Raw genomic sequence first — 6458 nt, 5'->3', positions numbered from 1 at the left:
AGTTCCCTTATTTCTTTGAATAGAGTTAAACAAATATTTTCTTTCTTTTTTTTCCTTTTATTTTTTAGTTTTTTAAAATTAATTTTCTCTGGGTATATACCCAGAGAAAACCATAATTCAAAAGGACACATGCACCCCAATGTTCATTACAGCACGATTTACAGTAGCCAGGACATGGAAGCAATCTGAATATCCAGCAGAGGAATAAATAAAGAAGATGTGGTATACATACACAATAGAATATTAGTTATAAAACGGAACAAAATTGGGTCATTGGTAAGGACATGGATAGACCTAGAGAATGTCATACAGAGTTGAAGTCAGTCAGAAAAAGAAAAACAAATATTGTACATTAACACATACATGTAGAATCTGAAAAAAAAAATTGGCATAGACAATCTTATCTACAAAATAGAGAGACGGACAGAGAGAACAAGTGTATGGATACCAAGGGGGAAAAGGCGATGGGCTGAACTGGGAGATTGGGACTGACATGTATATACTACCGGTACACAGAAAATAGGTAACTAATGAGAACCTACTCTACTCAGTGCTCTGTGGTGGCCTCAATGGGAGAGAAATCCAAAAGAAAGGGAGATATTTGTATATGTATAGCTGTTTTACTCTGCTGTACAGTAGAAACTAGCACAACATTGTGAAGCAGCTATACTCCAATTTTTTTCATTTTTATTGGAGTATAGTTGTTTTACAAGGTTGGCTAGTTTCTACTGTACAGATAATGAATCAGTCTACATATGCATATATCCTCTTCCTTTTGGGGTATTAAAATGTTTAAAAATTTCTCTCTATGTGGTCTTTCACTCATTTCAACACTAAATTTGTGTTTGTGCTTTCTCCTTTTTTGATTATGTAAATTACTGATCTTTCTCTTTCCTTTCTTTCTCTCTCTTGCTCTCTCTCCCTCTTTCATTCTCTCTTATCCTTTTTAATATAATTTTCTTCCTTCTCCAAGAGAAACCAAAATTATGAAAATATAGTATTCCCAAATCATCTACACTTGAATAAAAAAAGAAAATATAATATTCTAAAACATTGTGATACACCTCCTGCATACATATATGCTTGTGTGTATGCATATACCTGGGCTTCCGTGATGGCTCAGATGATAAAGACTCCACTGCATTGCAGAAGGTCTGGGCTTGATTCCTGGGCCCGGAAGATCCCTTGGAGAATGGAATGACTACCCACTCCATTATTCTTGCCTGGAGAATCCCATGGACAGAGGAGCCTGGTGGGCTACAGTCCATGGTGTTGTAAAGAGTCACACCAACTGAGCGACTAAGCACGCACACACACACATACATACATATGTAATGAAATTCTTAAATATTTTGTTTAAAAATATTTTAAAACTACATCTAGTTTTTATGGCAGAAAAGGAATAAGACCAGAGCATATTAGTCATTAGAACACATTTTAATTGCTTTGTATAACAAAGTGATGATTTGTATTGGAAGTACTCCAGGTGAAGGCAAAAGAAGAGGGCGGCAGAAGATGAAATGGTTAGATAGCATCACCGACTCAATAGATATGAATTTGAACCAACTCTGGGAGACAGTGAGGACAGAGGAGCCTGGTGTGCCACAGTCCATGGCGTCACAAAGAATTAGACACAACTTATCGACTGAACAAAAATAACTTCACTTTCTCTACTTTTATTTATCAATGCTTGCACTATAAAAATTTTAGAAATGTTCAGGGCTCTTTTATTTACTACCTAAGGGGAAAACCTACATATATTGCCTCGTACTTTCTTTAGGGCTGTTTGCATTTCTTTGTTTCTTAGACTGTAAACAATGGGATTAAGCAGAGGTGTCAGCACTGTATATGTCACAGCCATCAGCATATCTTCACGGAATGAGTCACTGCTCTTGGGCCTCATATAGACAAAGCCAGCAAATCCATAGTGCATGCACACCACAGTGAGGTGGGAGGAGCAAGTTGAGAAGGCCTTATACCGCCCCTTGGCTGAAGGCATCTTCATAACTATGGACCCAATGAAGACATAGGAAATCATAATTAAAATAAAGCTGCCCACCAACACAAAGGCAGTGAAGACAAGAAGAATCATTTTCTGAAAAATGGTGTAATCACAGGCAAGGGAGACTACAGGTGTAATGTCACAAAAAAAATGCTGGATGATGCTGGAGTCACAGAAAGACAGGTTGAATACTATGAGGACAATGCACAGTGCCACCACAACCCCAGTCATGCAAGAAGCCATCATCAGCTGAAAGCAGATCTTACGGGTCATGAGGCTGGAGTAGTGCAGTGGGTTGTGAATAGCTGTGTAACGGTCATAGGACATGGCGGCCAAGATGAAGCAGTTGTTGGTTCCTAAGCCAAAGAAGAAAAACATCTGTGTGGCATACTCAGGAATAGAAATGGACTTACTGTCTGATAGCAAGTCCACCAACATGCGAGGGATGACTACCACAGGTAGTCGGGTTTCTGGTACAGGTTTCTGAAAAGGAGAGGCCACAGAGGAAAAAGTACATGGGAGTGTGAAGGTTGTGACTAAGCTTGACGGCCACCATTACGGATGTGTTTGCAGCTAGGATGGTCACATGGGATAAGAAAACCATCACAAAGAGGAGATCCTGCAGGTCTGAGAAACTGGAAAATCCCCACAGAAGGAATGTGCTCACTGTGGTATGATTGCCCATTCTCTTGGTATATGTAGCAACTCTCCTCCAAAGGTACAGAGGTTTAGACTCTGATATGACTGCTGAAAGTACTGATGTACTGATGCTTTTAATCATAGACACTGACAAGACAACTCTTAACAAAAAAGCCTGAGAAATGGAAGTTAAATGTAGTTGGCTTAATTCCATGTCAGGACTCAGAGTGATGAAGAAAAAGATTCTCATAGGAGAGTATATATAAATTCCATAGAGTAGGCCCAAATATATATTCTAGGAGCTCCCTAATTTATCACCCCTTTCCAGCTTCTACGATCAGAATCTTCACGAGTAATACAAATACAGAAAGTATTTATTTTCTCATGAGAGTATGAGGAGTAAAGGACATAAAATGTTTTATGTGTGGTCTAATCATAACTTGGCATAGAGAAGTACTTAACAATGTTGACTGAATCAATATTAAAGAGAAGTAAGGAAAAACTTTTGAATAGCTTCCGAACATTCTTGGAAAATAATTCTATCCTTAGAGGTGCTCTGCAGGAGGCAGTAGCTGCTTGGCTGACATTTATGTCAGTGAATGGACTTAAGAATGAGTGGACTTTCAAACTTGCGCCAGTTTGAAATGTATAATTTTCTGTACATAACTATGAGCTGAAGCAGAGTTGTTCAATAATTGTCTGTCATTCAGGCAGATCATGGAAGCAAAATGGTTATGGAGACTATTCTAATAATGGATGGCTCATCTGGTTCGTGATGTTCTGATCAATTCTTGAGCTTTCAGGAAAACGTCCAGGATAAAGCTAACTGATATACTGGTGGACAGGGCTTCTTTGCAGCATAGCTCTCATAAGAACTATCTCAGGTTGTCTTCATCAGTTGTTAAAGTATCTACTCTGTGTTTGAGATGACAGCATGAAAGTAACATACAGATGTTCCAAATAACATGGAGCTTGATTTCAGGCATTGTTGTTAGGGAATGAAAAAAAAAAACAGTAAGAAGACATTGGTGTGGAGTTGTAGATTGGAGACAGACTGGTAGAAACACACTGGAAAGTACTTTTGCAGGATCCACAAAGCTTGAATAAGAGAGAAAATATACCATTATCTGCAAGGTTTGTGTGTTGTTTAAGTACTGAATTACTGGGCAAAAGATATACAAGGCAGTGATGTAGGTAACCAGTATTCATAATTTCAAATACACTGGAAAAAATTCTGTGTGTTTTTCTCACTATATTTCTCCCAACAATTATATGTGGTAGTATTTAAAGCCTGGTGTTACAAAAATTGAAACCAAGGTATGGGTTGCTTAATTGACTATCTAAAGTCAATAAATATGTTGATTTCAAAAATATTTAGTTACTGTATAAAATAGCCAATTCTTTACACGAAAAATATAATATAGGACAAGACACATATGACCTTTCCTATCTCAGATAGAGAAAAATGCCATGAAGAGAATTAAAGGAAAGTGATATGGAAGTGAGGGACTGGGAGGCTACATTGGACTATAGAGTCAGGAAAGCCCTTTCTATGGAACTGACATTTTGCGATTAGAATGTGGTAAGCATGCCCCATATAAGATCTAGGGGTAAAACATGATACATGCAAGAAACAGCTACTGCAAGGATCCCATGGTGAGAATGAGCTTGACATGCTTAAAAAATATCTAGATATCCAGTGTATCAAGAAAGGCTTCCCTGGTGGCTCAGATGGTAAAGAATCTGCCTGCAATGCAGGAAACCTAGGTTCAGTTCCTAGGTCTGGAAGATCCCCAGAAGAAGGGAATGGCAACCCACTCCAGGATTCCTGCCTGGAGAATTCCATGGACAGAGGAGACTATAGTCTCCTATAGTGGGCTATAGTCCATGGGGTTGCTAAGAGTGACTGAGCGACTAACACACACATACCCACCCCAGTATGCCTGGATAATTCCAGGCAGGCTACAGTCCATGGGGTCACAAAGAGTCAGGTGTGATTGAGTGACTAACACTTTCTAATGTACCCAGAACACCTCTCTCACATAGCCTCTTAAATAGCTTATAGGATAAATAGTAGTATTGTGTCCATGTTTGAGATAAGGAAACTATAGTCTAGACAGTTAATTAACTGTGAAGGTGATAAAGTTTGCTAGAGGAGGAGCTAACATTTATACCCAGACAGAGTTACTCAGGTGTAGATCTTCTTAACTAGTGGGTTAAAGAGTGCTCCTGCAAGTGCCAGTGCCCTAGCATGGCATTCAAGATTTACCTGTCCATCTCATCTTCTGCCACTAAATTCCTCTATGTGAGAAGCATCCCATTGTCCCCCAAGCACGGAGTGCCCCTTGGTGGCTCTCCTACTGTATACATATATACACACTGTTTCTCTAATTGCAACGTTCTCCCTCTGCGCTTCTTAAACCACAGTCTTTGTTCCAAACCCAGTTTAAATGTCACCTCCCTAAATGTAAATTGGTGCAACCATGTGGAAAACAGTATAGAAATTTCTCAAAAAACTAAAAATAGAACTGCCATATGACCCAACAACTCCACTCCTAGGTATATACTCCAAAAACCAAAAATTCTAATTTGAAAAGACATATGCACCCCAGTGTTCATAGCAGCACCATTTACAATAGCCAAGATATGGAAGCAACCTAAATGTCCATCAATAGATGAATGGATAAAGAAGAAGAAGATACACACACACACACACACACACACACACACACACACACACACAATGGAATACTATTCAGTCATAAAAAAGAATGAAATAATGTCATTCACAGCATGTGCTAAGTGACGTAAGTCAGAAAGAGAAAGACAAAGGACTTCCTTGACGATGCAATGAATAAGAATTGCCTGCCAATACAGGAAGCATGGTTTGGGTCCTTGGTTAGGGAAGATTCCACATACCTCAGACCAACTAAGCCCATGTGCCACAACTACTGAGCCTGTGCTCTAGAGCCTGCGCCCATGTACAACTACTTAAGCCTGCACAGTCTAGGGCCCGTGAACCACAACTAATGAGCCCCTGTGCCACAGCTACTGAAGCCCATGCACCCTGGAGCCAGCAAGTCACAACCACTGAGCCCTGTGCTCTACAGGAGAAGCCACTGCATTGACAAACCACTCTCCACAACTAGAGAAAGCCGGCGTACAGCAGCAAAGACCCAGTGCAGCCACAAATAAATAAACCAAGCATGTCCAAAAAAAGAGACAAATATCATATGATATCACTTACAGGTAGAATTTTTTTTAAAAGATACAAACAAACTATTTATGAAAAAGACTCACAGATATAGGCACAGAAAACAAACTTATGGTAACCAAAAAGGAGGAATAAATTAGGAGTTTGGGATTACCAGATATACACTATTATATATAAAAATAGATAAACACAAAAACCTACTGTATAGCACAGAGAATTATATTCAGTATCTTGCAGTAACCCATAATGGGAAAGAATCTGAAGCTGTACACCTGGAACTAACTCAATATTGTAAATAAACTATAGTTTAATTTTTTTAAGGGCAAGCAAAATAATAGGGAACTAGAAATGAAATTAGTTAAAATAAATAAATGCAAGACTCAGAAAAGAAAAAAATACATGCAAAACTATTTAATACATGCTTGTTTAATGAATAAAGTGTATTTCATATTCTACCCTGGCCCCATCTCCCCAAATCCCTCTAAATTCTAGGAATGGTTTGCGTGGAACAAAGCAAAAAGAATTGCTTTCTGACCTGGACAATATACTTCACCTTCTGTGGCATCAAATAAGACACAGTTGCCATAACTGCTCCTGGTGGCA

The 6458-nt window shown here is 38.9% G+C and overlaps 1 pseudogene; it reads right to left on the bottom strand.

Moving 5' to 3' along the window:
* Nucleotides 1–1738: 1738 nt before the first annotated feature.
* Nucleotides 1739–2687, bottom strand: LOC101105525 (olfactory receptor 10T2-like; annotated as a pseudogene).
* Between the last annotated feature and the right edge of the window lie 3771 nt (nt 2688–6458).

Source organism: Ovis aries, chromosome 15 (genome assembly GCF_016772045.2).
Source record: "Ovis aries strain OAR_USU_Benz2616 breed Rambouillet chromosome 15, ARS-UI_Ramb_v3.0, whole genome shotgun sequence".
NCBI lineage: Eukaryota > Metazoa > Chordata > Mammalia > Artiodactyla > Bovidae > Ovis > Ovis aries.
Note: the sequence above shows the minus strand (reverse complement) of the source record. Positions and strands in the feature narration are given on the sequence as shown.